This window comes from Littorina saxatilis, linkage group LG17, assembly GCF_037325665.1.
Source record: "Littorina saxatilis isolate snail1 linkage group LG17, US_GU_Lsax_2.0, whole genome shotgun sequence".
Classification (NCBI taxonomy): Eukaryota; Metazoa; Mollusca; class Gastropoda; order Littorinimorpha; family Littorinidae; genus Littorina; species Littorina saxatilis.
In genome coordinates this window covers 54,288,732-54,315,209 of record NC_090261.1, presented here as the reverse complement: position 1 = coordinate 54,315,209, position 26,478 = coordinate 54,288,732, and the positions used below count along the sequence as shown (strand labels likewise).

Here is a 26,478-nt window from a genome sequence, read left to right as displayed (position 1 = left end):
GATTAAAGAGTGGTGTGGTTAGCCCTTAATCTCTACCGTCTGTAGCTAATCCGTTTCGGCCACTTTATGTTTCTCTGATCAATCCATGTCTGTTCACCTGCTTCTGTCTGTCTGTCTCGGACTGTCTGTCTGTCTCTGCCCCCCCACCCCCCACCCCACACACACACACACAAACCCCCTGTGATTTTACGGCGCATATAATTTTACAACTCAGTATAGACACCGACATGTTATTCACAAATGAGTGTGTGTTCGTGTATCATTATTTTCTGAGGTTGTTGTTATTGTTGTGGTGTTTGTTGTTGTTTTTGTTGTTTTGGGGTTTGTTGTTGATGATGATGTTTTTGTTGTCATCAAAAATAGAACATGAAGCTGCATACAGGGCACTGACAAGGAACATGCATTGTTCTTGTCATGATTAAAATTGAATAAAGTTTTGTTTAAACCAAGGAACGTAGGACCATTTTGTTCTTTAATTGAAGAATGAGCCTTTGATTATTTCAAGCAAACAGCTGCAAAAGAGGCAAACAAGTTCCCGAACGTATTCTCACTATGCCGGCACCATCAGAATCTGTCAAAATAGCGGGATTTAAGAACGCGACCTTGATCGGGCACTGTCGCCAAGAAAAAAACGCGTTGAAACACTTCTTGTCTCTCAGCTGGTCATTCTTTTTTATATTTAGTCAAGTTTTGACTAAATATTTTAACATCGAGGGGGAATCGAAACGAGGGTCGTGGTGTATGTGCGTGCGTGTGTGTGTGTGTGTGTGCGTGTGTGTGTGTGTCTGTGTGTAGAGCGATTCAGACTAAACTACTGGACCGATCTTTATGAAATTTGACATGAGAGTTCCTGGGTATGAAATCCCCGAACGTTGTTTTCTTTTTTTTGATAAATGTCTTTGATGACGTCATATCCGGCTTTTCGTGAAAGTTGAGGCGGCACTGTCACGCCCTCATTTTTCAACCAAATTGGTTGAAATTTTGGTCAAGTTCTTTCTTTCTTTCTTTCTTCGTTCGTGGGCTGAAACTCCCACGTACACTCGTGTTTTTTGCACGAGTGGAATTTTACGTGTATGACCGTTTTTTACCCCGCCATTTAGGCAGCCATACGCCGTTTTCGGAGGAATTTTGGTCAAGTAATCTTCGACGAAGCCCGGACTTCGGTATTGCATTTCAGCTTGGTGGCTTAAAAATTAATTAATGACTTTGGTCATTAAAAATCTGAAAATTGTAAAAAAAAAATAAAAATTTATAAAACGATCCAAATTTACGTTTATCTTATTCTCCATCATTTGCTGATTCCAAAAACATATAAATATGTTATATTCGGATTAAAAACAAGCTCTGAAAATTAAATATATAAAAATTATTATCAAAATTAAATTGTCCAAATCAATTTAAAAACACTTTCATCTTATTCCTTGTCGGTTCCTGATTCCAAAAACATATAGATATGATATGTTTGGATTAAAAACACGCTCAGAAAGTTAAAACAAAGAGAGGTACAGAAAAGCGTGCTATCCTTCTTAGCGCAACTACTACCCCGCTCTTCTTGTCAATTCACTGCCTTTGCCATGAGCGGTGGACTGACGATGCTACGAGTATACGGTCTTGCTGAAAAATGGCATTGCGTTCAGTTTCATTCTGTGAGTTCGACAGCTACTTGACTAAATATTGTATTTTCGCCTTACGCGACTTGTTAAATCATTGCACTTGCAAGTGCCGGCGCAGAAGGTTTTCTCTTTTCCGTCTTTGCACGTGTCGTCCCCTCTCAAAATGCTATATATCGGGACCTGGGGAATTCCTTCTTTCTTTTCTTCCCCTTTTTCATTTTCTAAGAAAAGAAGACTGCAAGGGCAAGGAGTAATAACAGGGACCAAGATTTACGGAAGACAGGGTCACATAACAAAAGAGACGGAGAACATCTGCTGCGACGTGACCGCAAAACGCGGGGTGGGTGGGTGTCGCGGTGTGTGGGTGTGTGTGGGGGGGGGGGGGGCCTGTGGCGGCGGAAAGAAAGTAAGTGAGTGACTCGAGCGCCGGAGCGACACTGACAAGAACAGAACGGAGGAGAACAGTTTAATACTCTTATGTCGCAATTACGAAAAATAGTAAGCCAGACCTTTCAGCGCATACTCAAAAGGAAAATAGGTGGGGGGGGGGGGGGGGGGGGGGAGAGAGACACATATACACACACAAAAATACGAAAGCGCGCGAAAGAGAAAAGAAACAGAAACGAAGGAGATGTCGGTTGCCTGACCAACAGGAGTCTCTCGCCTACACCCCCCCCTACCCCACCCCACCCCACCCCGCTTTCTTCCCCTCTCCCTATATCGCGATCGCCGAGAAGCGGGCGAGGGGTACAGAAAAACAGTAATTACGACAAGATGGCGGCCGGGTCTTTTGTGACGAAGCACTTGCGGCATATTGACGTAACAAAGGCCTCCTTGAGGAGACGCAGGCTAGCAGGGGAAAGGAACCGTCATAACAAAACAACAGGTGTACTTAGTGGAGGGATGCAGCGGCAGTCATTCATACAGCGGCGATGCTTCAAGAAAACCACTTGTCGTATAGTGCAGGTATTTGTACGCTCAGGTGAAAAGGAAACTATTTGTAGAGTGCAGGTATATTTGCGCTTGAAGGTCGATGACCGAGGAAAACGCACCTTCGGGGGAGAATTTTTAAATCTATGAGCGCGTGAATTAAAAGAAAGAAAGAGTAGATTATGGAGCGGGTTTTTATTTAATTGTGGAGAAAACGACACTCTCACTATAGCACTGACGTCGTCGACCTTGTGGTCTTTGCAGTGGATTAACAAACAAATCATACATAGATTATCAACAGACAGAAGGGCTTCATAGCGGAGCTTTAGAGTTGTCTCTTCTATTTCAAATGATATATAAGCGGGAGAAACTATAAGTATAGAGAACAAAAACATTAATGGAGGTCGAAAAAGGACAAAAAGAAACACAAAGAAGAAAGAAAGACAGATTTTAACAGATAAAACATACGTTTTGATTGACGAAAAATGCCGTAGTTACACCCCCGGTATAGGGGTGTGTATAGGATTCGGTCGATGTGTTTGTGTGTTTGTGTTCGCATATAGATCTCAAGAATGAACGGACCGATCGTCACCAAACTTGGTGAACAGGTTCTATACATTCCTGAGACGGTCCTTACAAAAATTGGGACCAGTCAAACACACGGTTAGGGAGTTATTGGTGGATTCAGATTCTACAAGGACTTATAGAGGCACATATTAATGGTCAAAGGGAAATAACCTTCTCAGTTGGTGGCAGTGAGAATGGTTATTTCCCTTTGACCAACGGGGGTGTTTTTCCTACCTCGGAGGAATTTCTTGTTATATCTGGTGATCACAAAGGCAAGACAGGTGCGTCAATTTCTTCTTATCTTGTGTGTTTTTGAATTATCAGTTCGGCGAGAGATTTATTTCTCAGAGTCAACTTTGTGTGCAGACTCTCCTCGGTGTCCGAACACCCCCGTGTGTACACGCAAGCACAAGACCAAGTGCGCACGAAAAAGATCCTGTAATCCATGTCAGAGTTCGATGGGTTATAGAAACACGAAAATACCCAGCATGCTTCCTCCGAAAACGGCGTATGGCTGCCTAAATGGCGGGGTAAAAAACGGTCATACACGTAAAATTCTACTCGTGCAAAAAAACACGAGTGTATGTGGGAGTTTCAGCCCACGAACGCAGAAGAAGAAGAAGAAGAATTATCAGTGTTGTAATAGGTCGAAGTAAAAAAATGTAATTGACCCTATAGCTGTGAGTATATTGAACCTACAATTATGTTCATACCATTGATGTTGACACTTTTGCTATTCTGAACAGAGTGACGTACATCATTAAAAAGCCGGTAATTTAACTTTGGACACCTGCTTCGTGAACTCAGAAGAGGTAAACTAAGAGAAGAACTTGTCCACTTAAACTTCAGTCAACTTCAAAGATCCCCTCACGATTTGCTCTAATCTCTACACCTACAAGTCATCTGTCATTACCACTGCACCTGCCTTTAGCCTCGCCTTCTCCGTCACTCTCCCTCTCCCCTCCTTCTCCTTTCCCTTCCCCTCTTCTGTTCATCCTTCTCCTTCTTTCCTTCTATCCCCATCTCCCTTCAATTAAATTAAAGATTTTCAGTCAGCAAATACCCGAGCGCTTCTTTTTGACAAGTTGTGAATGGGATTCTAACCATACCATCAGTAACCGTTTCTACAGCTTCAAAGCTGAATCCTTCTCTGCTAGTTCCACACTATAATTATAACTAGTCGTTTTGCACCTTCGTTTTACGAGTCCAACACCGCAGCTGTCCAAACCAACGGTTTTTAAGTACCTGTAAATAGCGAACGACAAGAAGAAGAAGTACCTGTAAATACACCACCCACACTAATCACTCAGTAACAACAATGACGTTTTGTTGACTACTTCCGCTACCCAAGTCCTGGCGATTTTCTCTACTGATTCCCAATAGCTCCTTTTGTCAACTGCGGCTAGTTTTTACTGCATGCTGGGAGAAACCTTGAACTCTTTTCGGCCAGCCCTCGTCTATTCATGTCGTTACCCATTGACGATACTTCTAACTCATTGAAGAACCAACACACCATCATCTTTTCACGGTCGCGGTGCGTTGCGGTTCGCTCTTTTGGAGTACAGTACTTAGCAGTCCAAATACAAACATTGCGTTACAAGCGCCTGTGGACACACGGCTTGAGAATTGTGGAATTGTGCGATGACGAGTAGGAGAAAAATAATAGTTCACGTTTCGTACGATTATTGCGCCGACTTTGACGGAAAATCGATGGTTTGAAGTGTTAAGACGTAATAAAGCGCAGCTGTGCAACCAAATCCTTGATGATTGCTCGTACAAGACTGCAATCTGTGTGCAACATTTGTGGCATTAAAATAATAATGCACGCGCGCGCACACACTCACACACTCGCACGCACATGCACACTTACACGAGTATGCACGCACGCGCCCCCCTCCCCCACACACATCCACACACACACACACACACACACACACACACACACAAGATCGTCACCAGCCATTGGCCACAAAGTCATCAGTGCTGTCTCTTAAAACTCCAGAAAATCGGATATAGCGTTAAAACACTTGAGGTGACATCCTCCAACACATGTTAACACCTACAGTGTTGAAGAGTCGGAACTAGGCAAAGGACGGCACGGAGTGTTTCGACACTCACCACATCCATCTCAACAGCACTCGACATGCAACGCTGTTAGCACTGAGCGTGGCTTCCTTACAAAGCCATGGACAAACTGCGAGAACATTCACAGAAATCTCACCCGCTGAATATCTCAGGTGAGAACAGTTTATTTGACAGAAACAGTCGCGCACATGCACAGGTGTGTCAACGATACTTGGAGTACTTAACCAGTGTATAGCATCAGCGAACTCTGGAGCTGCAAATTCGGAAGACGGGTATAGTGTCAATTAAGTTGAATGTGCAAATGAAGATAGGATGTGTCAAATATTAGTGAGAGCACACAAACACAAACCTCGGGAAAGGATCGTTGATGTCTCAGCTTTTATGTACAAAATGTTGATGAATTCTGGGGACCCAAAACTCCCCGCCTCCTTAAAAAAAGAAAGCAAAAAAAAAAAAAAAAAAAAAAAAAAGCACGATTCAATGCTAATCTCCGAGGGAAAAAACAAACAAAATCATTAAAAAAAAACTGAGTCATGATGTATCATTTTTACATCAGCTGTGATCGATAAGCAGTCTAATAACACTCGCTATAAATCTGACTGATTGCTCAACAAGAAATGGAGAAGAGAAAAAAACACCATAAAAAGTTAATTTCCGTACCCAATATGACCTGCTCATATGACACGATTTCGACATAATAATAAACCAAGCGTTATCCCCGAGTACGCTAGTACTAGGGTCCAGCAGACTTTAATTGTCTGTCTGTGTGTCTGTGTGTGTGTCTCGACTTAACAGCTTATTGCTGGGAAACTACAGGGCGCAGTTCGTTCAAAAGTTGATACACTAACTTGATAATAGGTCCGATTGATCGTATTAAAACTTCATAATGTTACCTGGGACCTAAATGCGAAAAAAACGACAAAAAAACGACTTGGCGGTGGGAGGAATTCGCGGTGCAACAGCCAGCCAGGCAGTCTGATAGAACGGTGCAAGGTCTCGGCAAACCAAGACTATGCCATACTCGTAGCAAAGCCGCCGAATGGTACCGTAAACCAAGAATAGTGACGTAAGAAAATAGAATGTCGTCTTTTGATTTGGAACGTGACGTGTTTTAGAATGGAGATGTGGTAGTGTGTGTGTGTGTGAATGTGTATGTGTGTGTGTGTGAGTGTGTGTGTGATGTGTGTGTGTGATGTGTGTGTGAGAGAGAGAGAGAGAGTGTGTGTGTGTGTAGAGTGTGTGTGTGTGTGTGTGTGTGTGTGTGTGTGTGTGTGTGTGTGTGTGTGTGTGTGTGAATGTCTGAAGAGTACTCGGGTCCAGCGCGAGCGTTTTTTTATTACGCAAATGCCGGCCCAATTTGTGTTAACACTGACAGACCTTGCTAGTTACCGCAATAATTGTTGCTGATGATAAAGGATGTCGTACGACCTACGGTAAAACCATTAGGGTCATTCCCCCAGATATGCTTATGTCGCACTGCACTGCTTGTTTGACATGTCTACTAAACGTGTAAGTCTTCTGACGTCATTGTCACTTCGGCATCAATGCAGTATGCAGGTTCACGTCATGGGAGAGGACACATCGTGCATACGTCATAACGAAAAGCGACAAATGACATGTTCGGTAATACTGTCGTAAACTAAGCTTACCGATATCTTTATTTTCCCTTCACCTTCGGGATAAGCACTATTTGTTTTATTTGTCCAGAGTAAAATGTCAGGACTGCTTAGTGGGCCGGACTGTGCCATTCGCGGACACGCTGATGACAAGGGCAATAAATATGTCTCGTGGGTTTCACGGGACTGCACCGGGTTATGAAGAAGACAGAGCAGTGTCACGCGATGAATCATCAAACCAAGTCACTTTGGTTGCTGTCATGACATGTCATGTCCAGCGAATGATTTGACAGCTGCGTGACAATAGCGTCCTTTGTGTTAGATGCTCCTGTCGGCTTGCACTAGTCGGTGATATTTGCACGTCACATACTTGGGTCTTATCATGGCAGCCTACCAAACGATGAATCATCATGGCATAACATTTACTTTATTTTATTGCAACAAGTATTCACACAGTAACTGATGCATGACACTTAGTATTGCATGTCGTTTAAGTTGAATGACTTATTTCGATTCGGGCAGGCTGTATTATGAGATTGTTAGTCTTATAATTATGTTGATTAATGCAACTGCTTCTACTTCTACTACCAGTTGCTAAATACTACTAATACACTAATAATACTACTATATATATAAGTGTGGACAGAAGAAGTGAAATCTGGTTTTAAAAAAATTAAAAAAATTAACAGGTGTTAAAAAAGCCCAGCTGCCGGAAAAGGAAAGAAAACCCACACCCTCAATTAAAAAAATGATAATCAAAACCGACAGATATTCTACCACGTGGCCTGGTGGTGAAAAAGGGGCGGGGTCGATCAAAATCGTAGGGGTGAAGGTGAGGGTCAAATGCCCGCAGTGGTGAAAATGCCCCCTCAACCCTAAAAAAACCCCTATAAAGCGACAGGATTAAAAAACGACAGATGAACAGGGGAGAGAAAAAAAGCTTCAGTTGGTTGGCTCGCTGGAACACCTGGCTAAACTCATAGCGGTGACCGGTCAGGCTAAAAAAAAAAGAAAGAAAATAGGAAGATAGGAAGACAGACAGAGGGGCGAAAAAATCATAAAAACCCTTTTTTAATTTCCCTGTCTGATCCCAAGCCACGAGGTCGTGTGTTTGTGTGCGTGTGTGTCCCTTTTACCGTTGGCAATTTCCCGCCAGATCTTTTTTTTTTTACGCTATCGGCTTCTCGGGACGCCCCGGCTCATTTGCATATAGGTGTCTTGCAGGCACGCGCGCCGCGGCGGTGTTATTATACAACAGTCAGATGACACAGGCACCGGTGAATACAAAAGTAGTGGACCTATTTTTTTTCTATAGCGCGGTGGGTCTATAGTCTCTGGTATGACTGACTGTGAGGAAGAGGGTTTGGAAAATGATCCGCAATGAATGGCAAATTGCGGTTTCTCGTTCGGACGCTGCTATATAACAGGACTAAGGGGGACAGGGGTGGGTGCATTTGTTTTCTTAATCCAGCGAAAGAAACCTTGAACTGATTCGCATGCATGCATGGCGATTGTTCTAGGTTACGTTAGCTCTTATCCGCCCCGCATTCAGTTGACAATGATGCATGGCAGCGTGCGATATATCGCTCTCGGAACTGAAGTACACGTTCAAATTGCAATCGTGCTCTTTAGAGCTTTACGACGCAAGTGACACCATTGACAAGTGATATCGTTTGACAAGTGTTGTCACTTTGTTAACCAGGTATATCATTGCGACTCAGGTTTTATCGTTCGGTTCATGCTTCCAGACAATATAAATATTCCATGCACCTATATAGTTCTTTATGTTTTTTGCCCAAGAAATATTATACCCAATTCAGCACTAGAGGAAAATAAGCCTATCTCTACTGATAATAATCTCTCTTAGCTCGGTCAAATAAGATTTAAACATCTCTCTCTATATATGTGTCTGTCCGTCTCTCTCTGTCTCCCTCCCTCTATCTCCGTGACGTTCAACCATCTTCACCTTCTTCGCCCCCTCCCCCCTTTTCGTCCATATCAAACTGACTTTTATCCAAGGACAGACAGATTGACAACACACACACGTGGACTTGTTGCGGTATGCAGTACGAATCATAAAAACCCGACAGGTAGGCGAAACACAGGACGACGCTTTTTCACTGGCTGGTCCGGGAAGCAGGTGCAAACGCGGGAGGGTAGTAGGAGTTCCTTGTTTTTTAACTGCCGGCATTTTCCATTCAAATTTTGAACCCCGTCTCCCTTCCTCGTATCCTTTTTACCGTGTGTTATGACAGAGGCATGAAATGATTACAGGTGTTTCTCAAGATCGCGACCTGCAGCGGTGTGTCTAGCAAGTGCTTCTGTTCCTGCAGACATGATTTTCTTTCTGTTGAAAAAAGGGTTTTTCCTAGGGTAAGGACGCCGGCTCTTTGAGTGAAGCCGGCTCAAGGTGACACAGAATTGTCTTGAATTTCTGTTTTGTTTTTTTCTTATGTGGAAGGAATGGCAGCGAAAGTAGCATTCGACATTTTGGTTTTAATAAAGTATTCACTTTTGTTTGCAAAGATCAATGCCGCATTCATGAATAGCGTCTACGGTGCACAACATACTATGCTTATATAAACGAACTCTTAAAACAAGGTAAAAAAAACAATTGATTCGGCAGTGTTCATGTATTGTTAAAAAATATATATAATCAGTGCCATAAACTGCTTTACATTCGTGAATTAGCAAAATAGTTACTTACCCTGTCCACTCAGTTTAATAATTTATTTTGCAAAAAAAGAAGAATGACGTTTGGAAAACAAATACAGAAAGAGAAGGTGAAATCGGTATATCCATCCTTACCAACTTTTCCAAGCAAACTAAAGCTCTTACTATTTCTTCGTTTCAGATCTGGGGTTTTCTTTCCTGCACACAATGTTTGGGTTTCTTATGTGACAGGGGAGGCTACCGCTCCTTTCGCCGCAGAATCTGCACCCGAGTTGTTGGCCTTTAAAAGTCAACACCAGTGGATTGTAGAATTCTGTTTGTGATGGGGTCTGGTGGTTTCCGATTGTCTGTATGTTCATGGAAACCTTCGGGTTTGCATAACAGTTTTTATAGGGCTAAGAAATTAGCCCTAACATTTTCAATCCTGTTTGATTGCACTTCGCTTCCCGAGGTGATCGTAGTGTTTCGGCACACGGTTACACTTATAATAAATTCACCACCGGGATTCCGACCTGATTGTAAAGATTCCGAATTTTATATACATTTCAGTGACAAAAAAGCACCTGTTACAAAAAGCACACGCGCTCCAAACATCATTCGACAACGAACTATGACATCACTTAACCCCAAAACTATTCAGAGGCAGAGGGGCAACAGTTGGATGGATACACAAATACCAAATACATGTATGTATACTATAGTAGCACCACACGGAGACAAAGACGTAGTATGCTGAGCTATACAAGCTGCAACCCCTAACTCCCTACCCATCTTTTGTTCACGATGGGGGGAACAACATTCCGTAAGTATATTATAACGGCTGGACGGATCCCAATCTACAAACTGACCGCGCCAACCAGGGTGACAGTTTTTCCACGGGTTTGACCCCCTCGGTGACTCATTGCATGGATATTAGTGGACAGTGGTCGTTGTGACGGGCTAGCGTATGGTCATTGTTTGGTCAAAGCTTACAGAACTGCCTGTCCGGTGTAATTTCAGGGACATGTGCCGTTGTGTGGTGGAGGTTATAGTCAGTGGTGCATGTCGTTCGAATTAAGCACGTGTCTGGGGGTATGGACAAACTAAAAACAGAATTTATTCATTTCATACTTCTAACTTATACTTTAGTGGAAGTTTGTTTCCTTTATTCTTTTCTATCGATGTTTTTTTGTTTTAATGTTTAGTTTGTCCGTTGATTCTCTGTACACCTGCCCAGTTTGTCATCTAGTCGTTTCGTAGTAGTCCGGTTAAAAGAATTTGTCAGAGCGGCACACTTCGTCGAGTACTTTGGGGATAGATGTAGATAGATAAATAGGGTGTGGGGGAGAGAGAGAGAGAGAGAGAGAGAGAGAGAGAGAGAGAGAGAGAGAGAGAGAGAGAGAGAGAGAGAGAGAGAGAGAGAGAGAGAGAGACTGAAACTCACTGAAACTGAACTTTATTACCAAAGGATAGAGGTTTTAGGCAGAGCCTAATCTTACAACCTGTCACTTATACAAACAGTTAATACGGACGCACATAGTATCAATAAGTATAAGAATACAAAAAATCATATTTATTTTCTTATACACATTACAAAAGGGGAAAACAGTTCGAGAGAGAGAGAGAGAGAGAGAGAGAGAGAGAGAGAGAGAGAGAGAGAGAGAGAGAGAGAGAGAGAGAGAGAGAGAGAGACTGAGAGAGACTGAGAGGGAGAGAGGGAGAGAGAGAGAGGGAAAGAGGGAGGAGAGAGGGGGGGGAGAGAGGGGGGGAGAGAGAGAGAGGGAAAGAGGGAGGAGAGAGAGAGGTCACTTGACGAGTACGGCCAACTGCCCTCAACAGGTGGCAGAGAGAGGATGGCGGCAAAATTGAAAAGGTTTCTAATGGCACGCGCAGGTCGCGTGCGGACCCTCCGGCTAAGCCCCGCCCCCTTTTTGGCCAAACCATCGGCCCCTCAAGTTGACAACCCCCTTTGCGCACTCCCACTTTCACGAAGCTATACGTACCTATCTCACATCTATGCTCGGTGAACTGACTGAATATGCGCTGCAATGAATGTAGAAATAACTGACTTAGGCTGTGTCAAGCCGACTGGGCGAGTTCTGTTCTCAGTAAGCCTATAGTTACACTTCATATTGGTGTTAGGTTGACTAAGTTTTATTCATTAAGTTATTTGTAAATACCTACGCGAAGGTCTTACCTATCAGTAACATGTTTTGCGGACTACCGATGATACCTTCTCAATGAAGCGGCCTCGTAATTACTGATTATTTAAAGGTTGTAACACGTTCTGTCTGACGTGATTGTAGACAATTTCTGAGATGCTGATTTCTGGAAGGACCTACCGTAAATTCAACACAGGCACACGCACACACGCACGCACGCCCCCCCCCCCCCCCCTGTGCACACACACACACACACACACACACACACACAGGCCAGGTTCGGTGAAGGGATCGCAATAAGTACTTGAAACTTTGAAACAATCTAACAAAGGGAATGCCCTATCAGCCCACAACTTCACCCATGGCACGCGCAGTCAATTTACACCTTGACCATACCCCGTCAAACATCCCATCATCTATAAATATAGTCCAAGATAACTTCCATAACCATGGCGTCTAGCCCAAACTGCCACCAAAACTAAGAGCTTAACACCAGCGTCACAACAGCATTAGCGAATCGTGACACGGTATTAACGGGTGTATAGACACTCGGGTGGACCGATATCATTGAAGGACATGCAAGCGTGGACATCTGGTACCCGAGATGGAGGGAAAGCCAGTGTCCACCCAGCAGCTAGCGACCGAGGGACCATCTGGGAGAGGGAAAAAAGGGGTGGACAGAGAAATGAAGTGTCTGAAGTTTAAGGGGAATGAAAGGAGACGCCTTGCAAGGAAGTGGTCAAGACGTTTCAAATTTGACCCGGTCTTTGGGGGGAAAAAAAAGAGGAAATGTTGGAGTTGTTGTTCGTGCCGCGAAATTTGAGTGAATTGTAGTTTCTATTTGACGTTTTATCGTTCACAGGGACATAGCTGGCTTATTTTTATCTTCCGATGTTCTCTTTTTTCCTTTTTTTCTTTTTTCCTGTTTCTCTTCCCTATGATAAAAAAAAACCAGTCATACATTCAAAAAACAACATGTAAAAATAACATAGTGCAAATATGTCAACGAAACAACGGAGTCAAAGATTCCGTGAATTCTTCGTGTTTGATGATCGGAAAATTATTGAATTAGGAACTCGATGCATTCTCGTCTACAGGCGTCAACGCCACCATAATATTTATGTGTTGTTTTAGTTACAAGGGTGACATTATTGTGGCGACGTCACGATTTTTTTGCATGTCGTGCTACCGTTGTGAACCTGCTACGTCTAATCCTCTACATTAAAGTGCTTTGTGGAATTTTCCGAAATTCTTTAAGAGTCTCAGTATAACGGACTTAAAAATAGCGCAGACTAAAGTAACCTGTTAGCATAAGTGTAGCCACAGGCGTGTGAATCGGTTTGCGCACATTTATGATCTACTGCTCTTCATTTTCTGGTAAACATTTTACGACTGCGAATACAAAATGTGTCACCAAACAGCCATGTTCTGCACAGGAATACGGGACAAAATACTTAGTTTAAACTGGACGTTTTGATAACTGAGTGCAGTTCTGATACAATAAACAGTAAAATCATGATGCATTCCTGCTCAAACACAAGCAAACGCTTATGATCTGAATAACATGACTGCATAGAAATGTCTGAAATCGAAGTTTTTTTTCATTAGTTGAAGCGCCATTGATTCAAGCGCCATTGATTCAAGCGCCATTGTTCTTTTTCTACTTCTATATACCGAGTCACAATGCTAATGCTGTTTTCTGACCTATCCGCCTACACACAGGCTATACCAATATTATTGGACTTGACACGCGAGACGGACTAACATGATTACAACACCGTTACAAAAAGGCCCGTCTAGGATTGACCGCTTGGACATTCCTTTGTTTCAGAGTGCACATTCCCATTGCACGTAACCCTATACATTGACTGATGATGAGTATATGACGACATCGATAGACAATGAATAACTGTCACAGTATACTAGATAACATGATATAATGATTGAGGAATGACGGGAAAACCAGTTATGGATTTAGTCTGGCATGTTCCTTATCTTCCAATGATCAATTACTATTAAATTAATTGATTGTTTGGCACCAACAAAACTAAGTTGGTTTGGCACCTACAGAACTAAGTTGGTTTAAACAATTTTATTCAGCAAATTTACATACAACAAAGCCGCATACAGAACTAAGTTTTAGTTGGCAGTATAGAATGAAGCACAGCAGCTCAACATCACTTCCTATTACCTGAAAGTCCCAAGACGAACGGAAACATTGTTAATGTAGCTCTATATAAACGCCGTTTTATGTTTAGTAAAAGGATTGTGATCTTTCGTGATGTATATGTGATGGAGCAAAGAAACACAACCCGTCCAAAAAACAAGACATTCGTTGCATTAATAAACGTATACCGTTGTGACAAGCAGTTCTTTTATTCAAGAGAAATTAAGGTGATTTGATACACCTAAGTCAAACGGGAGTCCTTGTCCATTGTTCTCCCTGTACATCATATAATTATATTAATGCCTCGATATTCAACGTTTTTTTGTTTTTGTTTTGTTTTGTGGTGCCCCGTGTCAGTTTGTACAGCAGACATCTATACAAAACATCTACCCTCACAGCGAAGCAATACTATATTGATTACAAAGGGCAAATAACAGGTAACTAACTCTGCCGAAAACGAACCAGACTACCTGTACTGTTAAATTGAATCGACCCCCGACCTCAACCAAGGGACAAAAGCTGTGAAATAACAGAGGAAAGACAACTCGCAACCGCTCAATACACGACTGATCTCCCCTTGTCACATAGCATTATGTTCCCTTGTTGGTTGATTATGCGACAACAAAGGGAGGTGTCACGCAGAATTAGTGACCACTGGCCAGAATTGTGGGGTGGCTTTCGCAGCTGTCCGGCGCCGGCCACTGAGACCGCCATTATATACCGATGTTTCGGCAATAAGGGAATTTTGTGAACTCAGTCTCGCGGCCGATTTTGAATTTGAAGGTCGGGCAACTGGGTACCTGTCGCGAACGGTCTGTGTTCTGCTCAAGCATGGTAACGCGCACGTTTCGTATGTATCGATGAGTGGTGGCTTTCGTCGCCTTTCTAGAGACACTGGAAAGGTTTAACAAGCAAATCAGTTACAGAGACAGACTGACACTGAGGCAGGGAGATAGCCATACAGATCAACACACACACACACACACACACACACACACACACACACACACACACACACACACACACACACACATATTTTTTCAAGTATGTAGCATTAACACGGTGTGTTCTTGTAAAGCTGTGGGTGTTTGTTTGATTTTTACTTGCTGGCTTGTTTAAAAACAATGAGAACAAAACTAGACCGGCGAAGTTAAAAAATGAACACTTCCTACATGTACTAGAGATAACGATAGGCGTCTTTTGCGGTCACATAATTATGTTACCTTGGCTTTCATCCAAGTATGCTATATACCTTCTTCGTGTGCTGCACTGACGCTGCGTGCAGCGTTCTATCTGTTAGTCATTTTACATAGTGCCTTTACATGTTACCAGCGCCCGGTTAGCTCAGTCGGTAGAGCATGGGACTCTTAATCCCAGGGTCGTGGGTTCGAGCCCCACATTGGGCGATTTCTTTTTATTTTCCAGCACGTGTTTCGTTTTGTTTAGTTACATTATAACCCTAGCATTCAGAAACTCTTTGTTTCTGTTAAATGATACCTTTTTTTCGTTGATTTGTTTGATTCAACCGACATCTATTGATTTTTTCTTTCTGTTGGACATTTACGGTTGTTCCAAGGGTTTCCATGTGTAAACAATTATCTGATTTATCTTGGAGGTGCGAAGTATCCTTGACAGATTCGGCATTGTCTGATATCATCGATCCACTAATTCCGTTTTCGCAAAGCCCAGCAGGGGTCGTGTACAGGAAAATATTGTTTTTTAGGTGGCTTCCGCTCTAAATTCCGATATTAACTCGCATTCATGAGACCATCATCGAGCGCCTTTAGATAACTTGAGGTGGTTACCTAGCCTGGGCGGCCAAAGAAATCGCTCGGTGATGCATTGTGCAAGTCGACTATTCGACACAAGAAAGCATGGAATGAAGAGAGATTGTCAAGTCCTTGGCTCCTCTCATGTAAGGAACTTACACCCTTCTCTCTCCTATATCTCCAAGACCCCTACTATGTCCCACATCCAATGCAATGCATACTTTTGGGGGCTACAAGGCGCTTTACTGTACAAGGCGCAACTGTAACCTTGAACGACCTTTACAACCCTTCTCCTGTTTTTTCTTCTATTTTTGGAAACACATACATCTGCCCGGTTAGCTCAGTCGGTAGAGCATGGGACTCTTAATCCCAGGGTCGTGGGTTCGAGCCCCACATTGGGCGAAAACTTTTGTTCATTTTGTCCCTAGGAATATTGTCACTTCGTTTTTTTTGTGGAGTTGCTTGTCTGCATGAAAGCTCTGTAGACATACAGTACTAAATGGTACATTTTACCGACATTGTCAATTTGATTACGGCTTTTGTTTTGTTTTAAACTCAAGATTAAGTTTACTAAGCTTTGTCTAAAAGTAAAATGATATGTTCAACCTATCTTTCTCCTGTCTTGTCCAATGTGTTGCATTGGTTTTCAATGACTCTTCTTGACCTCTGTGTGAAGGACAAGAGGTACCGTCATATTGTGACCGAAATATTCACTGTACAACCTTCAACGACCTCTGAATCCCTTCTTCTGTTTTATTGTCTATTTTTAGATTTTTCAGCATCTGCCCGGTTAGCTCAGTCGGTAGAGCACGGGACTCTTAATCCCGTGGTCGTGGGTTCGAGCCCCACATTGGGCGAGTATTTTTGTCCCTCGGAATGCGGTCACTGTTATTTTTTTAATATATATATTTATATATATTTTAATATAATGTTTGACATAGGTTTCACTTTGTCTGTCTGTCTGTTTGTTTGTTTGTTCGTCTGTCTGTCTGCCCATAGTCACGTATATATATTGCGTTTAAGGGTCGATTCAGCTGGAATTTGATCTCTAGTTTGGAAGTAAGGCACACACGGTCGTAGGCAAAAATGTAGACCCATACCTGTAGACAAAGAGGAGATACAATCTTTCAGCTGTTTCAAAACGTTTTCAATCGGACAATGCAGTTGGTTTTTTTTACTGCGTTTAGGATCAGCACTTGTTATTGTTGAGTTCACATTATTTAAACTTATTCGTTTTAGGTTTTTGTTTACGATTGTCTACTCATTCTCTTCAGGGTGTAAGTTTGCCCAGCTTTATATGAAAAGAAAAAGCGAATTCATGCTCTGTATACATTATCCTCTTCGTGGCAAATGGGACGTCAAACTCATCATTAACAGATCATCATGGTGTCGTAATTTGTAAAACTGTATTTGAAAACACAGTTTTCTTTGTTGTGCAAACCATGCAATGCATACATTTCTGAACTACAAGGCGCTTTGCTGTACAGGGCGCAACTGTAACCCAGAATGACCTCTACATCCCCTTTTCTGTTCTGTTTTCTATTTTTAGCCACACCTACATCTGCCCTGTTAGCTCAGTCGGTAGAGCATGGGACTCTTAACCCCAGGGTCGTAGGTTCGAGCCCCACATTTTGTCCCACGGAATATTGTTACTATTTTTCTTTTGAGTTGACAGTATTTACACTTAATCGAACTATATTTTTAATAATTGTTTGCGATTGTCTTTTCATTTTCTTTCGGGTGTAACTTTGTTTAGCTATATCTGAAAAGAAAAACGGAATTCGTGCTCTGCACATTATCTTCTGCATGGGAAATGAGACGTCAAACTCACCATTAGTGGATCATCATTGTGTTCTATTTTTCAAACCTATAAAGTCTCTGCGTATGACATTTAGTTTAAACAATGTTTTCTTTGTTGTGCAAACCATGCAATGCATACATTTTGGGACTACAAGGCGCTTTGCTGTACAAGGCGCAACTGTAACCTTGAACGACCTTTACATCGCTTCTCCTGTTCCTGTTCTACATCAGCCCGGTTAGCTCAGTCGGTAGAGCATGGGACTCTTAATCCCAGGGTCGTGGGTTCGAGCCCCACATTGGGCTAGATTTTTTTTTTTAGAACAGTGTACTTTTCATTTTAGGTTTTACCGCCAGCCTTTATCAACATAATTTTGTTCTATTAAATAAGCACAGCAGAAAGCCAATGTTCTGTCACAAATATTAGGCCCCCCCAAAAAAATAGGTGTGGTTAAGGTAACATAGCCAAACAAAATAGGGTAGGAAGGTTGGCAATCATTCTTTTTAAACTTTTTTTTCTAATGTGTACAAATTAAACCTACCTGACAGGGAAATAAGTGTGCGACTCGAGCGCTTTCGCTTCCATTGCGTTTTCTGCACTCGTTTTTATTTTTTTTTATTTTTTACAAATGTAATAAAAAGTTAAAGGGTCGGCCCCTAAAAATAGGGTCGGTCGGGTTACCGTAACCACACCTATTCTTTTTTTTAGGCCTTACACGTATCCAGATGTTTGTTTTGTAGAAGTTCAAAGAAACTACGTCGCTGCATAATTTATTTGTATGAGTGACTGGGTATCACTAGAACTACAAGTATTGAAATATTTCTCTGCGTGTGTCAACACGGGTATCGGAATGTGATGAATTGAGTGATCGACAAGAAGAAGAAGAAAAGGAATGTGATGATTGAAAATAGCTGATAGTTAAAGTAATTAGAATGCAGGCATCCATGCACGATCACTAATGTACTGTATATAATGTAATGCATTCTTGTGTTTTATTCATTTTAATTCCTTCCACACATTTTGAGTGATGTAATATAAAAAGACTTTTTCAAAGGGTTGCATAATTATTGAGATTTCAAGTGAATGATTTCCCAGAATAACGTAATCTATTCTATTTTTAGTAACATCGGCCTCTGAGAAAAGCCCAATGGCCGATTGTATCACTGCGCGTCCACTGCATGAATGGTCGTAATCTACTTCTAATCATAATGTACTTCTGGCTGCATGGATATCAAGACGCAAAAACGTCGGCCCCGAGATCTTTCCATAGCCTCAGTATACATCAACTAACAGAAAACGCCGCCGTTAATTCAGATCTTTCTTACGCATTCCAATTTTATCATGAACACAAACTGTGTATATTTTGGACGGGTTGCTCCTTAAATAAGCGACTTCTGAGCTAAAAGCTTTACGACTAATTTAGGACTGCAACGAAGAAGGCAACAGTTCAGAGATTCTCTCAGAGTGATGTTGACTATCGGCATGTGCTGTGTGGTGATAACTGACAGTGACATCAAGGAACTTAGTCGATAAATATCGACAGGGGGCCGACAAATGGTTTAAATGGGAAATGTGTGTATATGGGTGTGGGTTTGAAACAAACAAACAAACCAACCCATGTGAACCCCGGGCCGCAGGCCTTCGATGTAGTGATTGAAAAAAAAAGGATGTTCTCAAATGGTTCAATTCTCATTTGGTCTGATTCTCAAATGGTACCGGTATACTCCCCCCCCCCCCCTGGCCGCAGGCCTAGGAGTAAAATTTTATAGACACTGACCTTCTTCCCAGGGGTCATTGACCCAGTTTTAGCTATGAGAGGTGGTTCGCCCAGAGGCTGTAGAGTATACTGGGGCGGTCTCTTTGATGTCTTGAGAGGAAACTTGGCCAGGGTAGTACATGCACCAGAACTGGTGGACACCAAGGACAAACATGAAATCGAAGCAGTTTGCTTTCAGAGGGAACGGTCGTCAGCAACTCAAACTTCTCTGTTTTCTTTTTTTTTTAAATCTGACTTTCTTTGTGGCCCCCTGACTCCGCCCCCCTCCCTCTGTAAGGACCCCCCTCCACAAGGACCGATTTTTGTCAACATTTTAAAGGTCGCTAGAGAGGGGTTCCACTGTATGACCTAACCGCTACTGGCAGACGGCCTCAATCTTCACGCGCAAAGACGAGATTAATAGGTGCTCGGTTTTGGTATTTTGAATTACATTACATTAAACCTTTGTTGGGTTTCATGGTCATGGCAACAGCCATAATAATATTACATGATGTATAATATCATATTTCAGCATATGTGAATTACATGTCATCATACTAAACTGTCATACATTTTTATTCCTACATTATTCTGATTGATCACAACCAAACCTACTATCATTGGACACATCCAAATGCAAGCGCCTGTTCTTGACAATTTAGATCAGTGCAATTTCCTGGGTCGGGCTTTGCCACAGACACTCACGGTTTGGCCTGTAGGTAAAATGTACAATGTATTTTCTGATTTGTGCACAAAAGCTTTTTTTCTTTTTTCTTTTTTTTAACATAACAATGTTTAATGTCACTGTATGTTTAAAAGACCATGGTCATATTTGTAAACAAAATGTTAAATTAGAAAATAAATAACATTTTGGTTCATGATTTTTCCTACACCTGTGCTAAAAATAAGAAATAAAAATGTCGGGTATATAAGTCACTCAAATACAGCTAGGTATGAATGGCTCGGTTTGAGTTTGTTGCAGTTGACCCTGCACAAAGCGACATATCATGTTTTTGTTGAACAATTTTGACGTCACCCCTCCCATAGGGTGACGTATTTCACAACTTCCTGTGTTACACAAACTCTGTGATGACCAATTTTGACGTCACCCCTCCCATAGGGTGACGGATTTCACAACTTTCTACAGATGAACAATTTTGACGTCACCCCTCCCATAGGGTGACGGATGTCACAACTTCCTGTGTACACAAACTGATGACGTATTTCACAACAAAATGGCGCTGCCCATGGTCAACCTCGAAACTATCCGTATAGAATGGGGGCGTCCTCGCCCCCATAATAATAAAGCAATGCACTAAACCATTCTGAAGAAGTTCAAACAATACTCTGAATTCAGGAGTCTGTTCAGATGTGAGCATGCATGGGGTGGTGGTGGGATTGGGTGGGGTGGGGCTCAAGCGGAAGGTCGGGGGTGGAGGGGGGGTGGGGGTAGGGATTCAAATGACAGTGGTCGCGTGCTGTCCCCTGGCCTATCACCCACTTCAAAGGCTCGCGCCTTTCACGCGTGAGCTTCACGCAACAATGGTGGGGCGGAAAGGGCGGAAAGGGCGGATAAGAGGCGGGATAGGGGTAGGGGTGTGTGGGGGGAAGCGGTCATGTGACCACCTGTCGGAGCTCACTGTTGCACTATTCAATTTTCCCACCTTGCGACCTTGAGTACGAGAGGCGGAAGGCCAGAGGAAGCTGATTTAGTAATTTTGAATGCTTGTGTATGGGTATGTGTGGACGGGGATGTGTGTGTGTGGGGGGGGGAGGGGTGGGGGGGGGTGGGGTGGGTGGGGGAGGGGGATGGGGTGAGGGATTTTCAAGTGCCTGGATACTCGGGCTTGGAACTGGCAGATGGGCAGACGAGTGTTTTGGGCAGCATTGCCTCACGCTTTGTTTCCGTCGCCCTGGAAACCAAAGAACCGTTTCTTTGACCCAATGGAGAAAGTGGACCCAAACGTTTCTATTTTCCTTCATGCAGTAAAGATAACCTTGACCGTCTCAAAAGTGAAGACACTGACGTCTGGAAACACGTGCGCACGTGCAAGCTGTACAACGAGCTCAAGCGCAGAATTACAGACACTGTACCAAAATAAGCATCTACGTTAATAGAAAAATAGATAATAATATTATCTATTTTCTATTGACCTAGATGCTTATATGCACCGAGTTTATCCACAAGTGGTTTTATCATTTATATTCAGTGGTAATACGTTTGACATATAAATCGCTGAAGTGATTTAATTAAATCCAAGACAAAGTCTTAAATTCGCACACAGTTTCATCTTCATTTCTTGTAAGTTTTATTATTGAACGTGTCATACATGTATGTCTGTCTGTGTGTCTCTATTTGTCTCTCTCTTTCTCAGTCTTCACAAAGACAACATTTTTCGAGGCAGAAATTTGAGCGAACACCTTGTTTTTTTCCGTTCCAGAAAAAAAAGTCGACAGAAAAGGAGACACTGTCCCTCACAATCAACCCGAAGATCATCAGTGACTTCAACAAATCTTTTCCACAGTCGTCCTAATCTTTTAACCTCTAATCGCATACATGGAACAGCATGTCGCGAAGATTCAAAAGGAACAGGAGGATAAGTGTTATCAACTGACCCAGTCCTTTTTTTGCTCCCCGTCCAACAAACCAAAGGAACAGCTTCTTAGCGTATTGAGATCAATTTAACTTGCTTCTTGTACATCAGCCAAAGCGTGATGATCGTTCACCAACATAAAGCTGGCGACAGTCTAGGGAAAGGAACAGTGGGTCAAGTGTTATCCAGCAACCTTACCACGCAAACCCAAAAGGAACAGCTCTCAACGTATTGCGAGCCGCGATTCTACTATGGTGGTCGAGTCGTGATGATGCATGGTTCACCAATATAAAGCTGGCGACAGTCCTGGTCACAAACTACACTGAAAAGGCACAGTTTAGCCAATTGTTATATAGTGTCCATCGTCTCAATTCTGTTTCCATTGTAGTGATTCAACCTATAAGAAGCAAAGGCATCGCGACATTTACCAGCAACTCAAGCAAGGGAGTGGCGTCCTACTGGGGTTCGTGAAAAGTATCCACCACAAAAGCTGGCGACAGGGCGCGATGAACAGGTGGCGATACAATGATCATCACACTATAACACAAAACTTGGAACTGATCTGCTCGTCGCGACGTCTTGTCTTGTCGTCCAAAGGACCGTTAAGGCTCAACGCAACGTCTTGTCTGACAATTCCCGCGAATGTAATATGTGGGGTTTTTTTACATGTCAAATCATACGATGGAAACATACTTTTGACAACGGATTACAAACAAAGAAACACAAAAATATCAACAAAAGAAAGAAAGAAAGAAAGGAAGGAAGAGAGACAGAAAGAAAGAAAAAAAGAAAGAAAGAAAGAAAGAAAGAAAGAAAGAAAGAAAGAAAGAAAGAAGGAAGGAAGGAAAGAAAGAAAGAAAAAACACTCACATTGTTATGGTAACGTCAAATAAGCATTTGCTTGAGTTCGTGTCCTAGCTGCATTTTTGTCATTTGTTTCATGTCATGTATTTTGAATAAAATTGTGTTTAAACCAAATACACTCACACTGAAACAAACAAACAAACAAACAGAACATTATTAGAAAGTGTTCCTCAACCTCATTTTGTTTGTGAGAAAAGCTGCTGTGCCTCTCAGTCATGCAGCTACATGAAGCTTAGTCTCTAAACTAACTAACAGGCGTCTAAACCTATAAGAGGCATTGGGCGCAAATCTGTGTGAGTCACCATTAAACCATTCAACTGTTAACACGTATATATTCCTGAAACCACCTTGACTTGTTCAATGATCAACGCTTCCCAAACATAGGCTAATAAAGAACAAGAAAGCTTGTCTCTTGCAGTTTCTCACCCTCAGCCCTAACATCAAAAATCAACTCAAGGAGTTACCTCATATCTCACTCAAACAAAAAGTTTGACATGTCGGTGTTAAAACAGGCTACGTACTCTAAAATGAGATGCGCAAACTCTAACAACCGCAGAGCGCATTCATCCTCACCTGCCCACCCCGTTCTGCGTTATGTCAGTGACGGCGGCGCCTTTGATGTGCTAACTAGCCGCCCAGGTAAACTGACCGCCACACACTGTGGTGGTTTGTATAAAGGCTTTAGTTAGGTCAGTGACTGCACTCTCCTTACAGATGAGGAGTGAAACAGTTTACTACGTTTAGGCACACTTGAGTGAAGGATCCTTGACATGCAAACACTATCGGAGACTGTTTGCCTCACCCTCGTGATGATGAGTGTGTTCTCATTCTTCAACATCAACAGAGTCGACGTAGGGGAGAAAAATACCGAATACGGGGAAAAGTGCAGTGCTCCCAAAGAGCTGAAACACTTTTAAAAGATCTTATTTACCTGTGAGGACGTGAAGTTAGATTAGTCAGAGCTGACAAAGACATGATAGCACTCTATTGATGCAAAATAAATAAAATATACATGAATAATTTTTTTTTAAGTTTTAAAAAAAGTAAATAGCAGGTCTCTACTGAAAGTGAATCTTGACCATTAAGACGCATCGACTCGTCAACATTATTATCATGTACGGGGTGTTGCAGGTAGCTCTGTTTCCTCCTTGGGGATGAAGCTACCAGGGGAAGGGATTGTGTTGGAGGTGCGGGTAGAGGGGTAGCCCTCCCGGTGCTCCCCCTTGGACCTCCCTAGTCTAGGACCCTGGGTCTTCGCGAGGTGGCCATTGTGGCGTAATCCCTCCGGACTAGCATAACGTTTCCCTATCCCAAGACCGACCGTGCGTGGTCTATGACCACATCCTCTACGAGGTGACCCTATCAACTAGGCAGCGCAAGCCCCTAGGCGAAACACGGCGGATCTAGAGGAGAGAACCTCGATTAAAAATTTGAGCTGCCATGAAGACGGAGCATGTTGGCTGAGGACAGCGGGCAGACCTTCTGTGCCGACACCCATCTACAGGAGAAAACCAGGCATGCACGCATCAAACCCAACATGGCCATACAAACGGAAACGGATTATCATGTACTACCCTTAGTGACAGTCGGCTGTCGTTGAGTACTTCTCAGTGTTGCATCGTAGTTCTCTCTTAACCACCAGACACTATCGTATCAACTGTAGTTGTTCTACACACCTTACCCACCAGACACTATCGTATCAACTGTAGTTGTTCTACACGCCTTCCTTACCCACCAGACACTATCGTATCAACTGTAGTTGTTCTACACGCCTTCCTTACCCACCAGACACTATCGTATCAACTCTAGTTGTTCTACACGCCTTCCTTACCCACCAGACACTATCGTATCAACTGTAGTTGTTCTACACGCCTTCCTTACCCACCAGACACTATCGTATCAACTGTAGTTGTTCTACACGCCTTACCCACCAGACACTATCGTATCAACTGTAGTTGTTCTACACACCTTACCCACCAGACACTATCGTATCAACTGTAGTTGTTCTACACGCCTTCCTTACCCACCAGACACTATCGTATCAACTGTAGTTGTTCTACACACCTTACCCACCAGACACTATCGTATCAACTGTAGTTGTTCTACACGCCTTACCCACCAGACACTATCGTATCAACTGTAGTTGTTCTACACGCCTTACCCACCAGACACTATCGTATCAACTGTAGTTGTTCTACACACCTTACCCACCAGACACTATCGTATCAACTGTAGTTGTTCTACACGCCTTCCTTACCCACCAGACACTATCGTATCAACTGTAGTTGTTCTACACACCTTACCCACCAGACACTATCGTATCAACTGTAGTTGTTCTACACACCTTACCCACCAGACACTATCGTATCAACTGTAGTTGTTCTACACGCCTTACCCACCAGACACTATCGTATCAACTGTAGTTGTTCTACACACCTTACCCATCAGACACTATCGTATCAACTGTAGTTGTTCTACACACCTTACCCACCAGACACTATCGTATCAACTGTAGTTGTTCTACACACCTTACACACCAGACACTATCGTATCAACTGTAGTTGTTCTACACGCCTTCCTTACCCACCAGACACTATCGTATCAACTGTAGTTGTTCTACACACCTTACCCACCAGACACTATCGTATCAACTGTAGTTGTTCTACACGCCTTCCTTACCCACCAGACACTATCGTATCAACTGTAGTTGTTCTACACACCTTCCTTACCCACCAGACACTATCGTATCAACTGTAGTTGTTCTACACGCCTTCCTTACCCACCAGACACTATCGTATCAACTGTAGTTGTTCTACACACCTTACCCACCAGACACTATCGTATCAACTGTAGTTGTTCTACACGCCTTACCCACCAGACACTATCGTATCAACTGTAGTTGTTCTACACACCTTACCCACCAGACACTATCGTATCAACTGTAGTTGTTCTACACGCCTTATCCACCAGACACTACCGTATCAACTGTAGTTGTTCTACACGCCTTACCCACCAGACACTATCGTATCAACTGTAGTTGTTCTACACACCTTACCCACCAGACACTATCGTATCAACTGTAGTTGTTCTACACGCCTTACCCACCAGACACTATCGTATCAACTGTAGTTGTTCTACACGCCTTACACACCAGACACTATCGTATCAACTGTAGTTGTTGTACACGCCTTACCCACCAGACACTATCGTATCAACTGTAGTTGTTCTACACACCTTACCCACCAGACACTATCGTATCAACTGTGGTTGTTCTACACACCTTACTCACCAGACACTATCGTATCAACTGTAGTTGTTGTACACGCCTTACCCACCAGACACTATCGTATCAACTGTAGTTGTTCTACACACCTTACCCACCAGACACTATTGTATCAACTGTAGTTGTTCTATTACACCTTACCCACCAGACACTATCGTATCAACTGTAGTTGTTCTACACGCCTTACCCACCAGACACTATCGTATCAACTGTAGGTGTTCTACACGCCTTACCCACCAGACACTATCGTATCAACTGTAGTTGTTCTACACACCTTACCCACCAGACACTATCGTATCAACTGTAGTTGTTCTATTACACCTTACCCACCAGACACTATCGTATCAACTGTAGTTGTTCTACACGCCTTACCCACCAGACACTATCGTATCAACTGTAGTTGTTCTATTACACCTTACCCACCAGACACTATCGTATCAACTGTAGTTGTTCTACACACCTTACCCACCAGACACTATCGTATCAACTGTAGTTGTTCTACACGCCTTCCTTACCCACCAGACACTATCGTATCAACTGTAGTTGTTCTATTACACCTTACCCACCAGACACTATCGTATCAACTGTAGTTGTTCTACACGCCTTACCCACCAGACACTAT

General features: G+C 42.7%; 4 non-coding genes across 4 annotated transcripts; all 4 read left to right on the top strand.

Annotated features, from left to right (window-relative positions):
* The first annotated feature begins 15,125 nt into the window (after window positions 1–15,125).
* Window positions 15,126–15,198, top strand: Trnak-cuu (transfer RNA lysine (anticodon CUU)). Its single transcript has one exon. It is a non-coding gene; the product is annotated as a tRNA-Lys (tRNA).
* Window positions 15,199–15,890: 692 nt separating this feature from the next.
* On the top strand, window positions 15,891–15,963 carry Trnak-cuu (transfer RNA lysine (anticodon CUU)). Its single transcript has one exon. It is a non-coding gene; the product is annotated as a tRNA-Lys (tRNA).
* Window positions 15,964–16,345: 382 nt separating this feature from the next.
* Trnak-cuu (transfer RNA lysine (anticodon CUU)) lies at window positions 16,346–16,418 on the top strand. Its single transcript has one exon. It is a non-coding gene; the product is annotated as a tRNA-Lys (tRNA).
* Window positions 16,419–17,591: 1,173 nt separating this feature from the next.
* On the top strand, window positions 17,592–17,664 carry Trnak-cuu (transfer RNA lysine (anticodon CUU)). The gene has a single exon. It is a non-coding gene; the product is annotated as a tRNA-Lys (tRNA).
* The last annotated feature ends 8,814 nt before the right edge of the window (window positions 17,665–26,478 follow it).